Source organism: Bidens hawaiensis, unplaced genomic scaffold, assembly GCF_021521415.1.
Source record: "Bidens hawaiensis isolate Kalapana, Puna unplaced genomic scaffold, B.hawaiensis_p1.1 tig00023231_1, whole genome shotgun sequence".
Lineage (NCBI taxonomy): Eukaryota > Viridiplantae > Streptophyta > Magnoliopsida > Asterales > Asteraceae > Bidens > Bidens hawaiensis.
In genome coordinates this window covers 28,625-30,860 of record NW_027493646.1, presented here as the reverse complement: position 1 = coordinate 30,860, position 2,236 = coordinate 28,625, and positions in this window count along the sequence as shown.

Genomic DNA, 2,236 nt, shown 5'->3' with positions numbered 1-2,236 from the left:
GCTATATATCCCTTTATAGCCATTTTTTCACCCACTGCAACCTTCGTCTCCCGATGACAAGGTTTGTGGGTGCGCTGCTTAAGTTTTATGGGATTCATATATCCCAAGTCCATCCGTTTGGACTTGTGCGCATGACTCACTTTGAGTTCATGTGCAAATCCCAGCGCGAGGAGCCCACCCCTCGGCGCTTTCAGTTTTTTTACAAGCCCAAGATCCAAGATTCTTGGTTCTCATTTATTCCTCGCAGTCAGAAGGTGAAGTGCTCCACTGTTTCATTCAAGAGCCTTCATGACTGGTCTGAGAGGTTTTTCTATATAAGGGCTGGTGTGATCCCCATCCGCATGACCATGCTCGCGATTTCTTCTGCGCCTGCGGATGTGGGTGTCCTCAAGAACCCAACTGGCGCCTGGGTTAATAAGTTGACCGCTGAACCATCCCCCGCCAAGAACATTTGTGAGGAGGCGCTGGTGGGGGTTGGTATGAGCAGGAGGTGGGCGGACAGCGCGACTGAGCCCGTTATCCAAGTCGACGGCTTGTGTAAGTTTATCTCATTGCTTTACTTCTGCGCGAATATAATTCTTTTTGCTGACATCATTTGACTTGTTTTGTGCAGTCACCAAGGAGTATATCCACGCCGCATATGATGAGCATATGGAGGGTGGCTCCGTCGCGCTCGGCGCTGGGGAGGTTGGTTTCCCCGATCGCTTTGATGACATGTTCATCCCTGTTGATCTGGGATTTGTCTTCGACAGCGATGCGCCTGGTAATCCTTTGTACTTATGCATTTTCCCTTATAATACCAAATTTTGCTAACAATTCTGTTGCGTGTATTGTAGATGCGCTCGAAAACTACGAGCTGGAGCTCGCGGAAGAGGAGGAGGAGGAGGCGCCCCAACTAAAGCGTAAAGCTAAGGGGAAAACTGGCGCAGGGGCCAGTAAGAAACAGAAGAAAGATGTTGCCCCTGTTGTTCAGGATCCTCCTACTCAGGCGGGGGGATTTGGGAAAACCCAGGAGTTTACCACCAAGGTTTCCTTGTCTTCCCTGCCTCAAAAAGTAGGCAGACCTCCTGTCCACCTGAGGTATGGTGCCACTACCTCCTCCCTTCGCGCGGCGGAAAAGGGAAGCGGTGTTGCGCCTTCGACAGGTATACTTTGCTTATCCTTTATGTTTCTATGAGCGCGATTCTGATAGAATTACTAATGAATCTTTGCTCACTCAAATGTTTGTAGAGCCGGCGACAGCGCAACAAGATGCCGAGGCTGCGCCGGAGGTCGCTTCGAAGTCCCCTGTTTTACCCTCAAAGAAGGGTAGAATGGACTTCATGGCGATGTTTGCTTCGCGAACGGAGTTGCGCCAAGGTTCGTATTGCGCTCTTATTTTCTGACTTTCTTTTAGATCAAGTCATGAACCATTTCTTTTTGTTGATTTTTTCATAGAAGCCGTAGCTGGCGTACAAGCTACTGGCGGCACTCCTGGCGCCAATGAAGAAACGTGGATCGACTCACTGGTAGACGATCTACTTTCCTCGGGTGTGATTATGCTATTTCACCGATGGTTTTTCTTGGATCTGGGTTCTTCCACCTACAAAATGAACAGCACCGTCAACTTACCCCTCAGAAAGGGACAGAGGGGTCCTCTTTGGGGTAACCCTCCGGTGTGAGAATAAGTATTTGTGGAGAAGATAATAATATGTGAGAGTAAGGAATTTGGAGTGTATTGCTTAATAGCTGAATACTCTGTGATTGTATGTTATCAGATGATATTGGATGTGATATGATTGTGTATGTTACTGGCTGTAACTGTCTGTGATTGAATGTAATTGAATATGATTGAATGTCTCTCCTTGTGGAGTTGATGCTGTATTTATAGTGCTAGGGTTTCCACTGATTGGGCTTAGCCTTGTTGGCCTCCTCCAATTGCTCTGCGCCACGTGTCCTCTGGGACACCTGGTGCTTTCTCATTGGTTATAATCACGTGGTAGCATATGGGTTATGCTGAGTTGTCCACCTTTCATTTGGCAGCTGTCAACATCAGCATATTCTTATTCCTTAAAAAGATACCTTCTGGAAGGTTGTCTGACGTGCACAATCAAGGTTGCCCTAATCCTGATTTGGATAAGGACGAGGTTGATTATGTGCATGTGTGATATGCGCCAATCCTGAGGATGCGCGAGGTCTTCTCTTTATTCTCACGTGCAGATGTTTCATGCGCAGATGTAATATGCACGAGCATGTG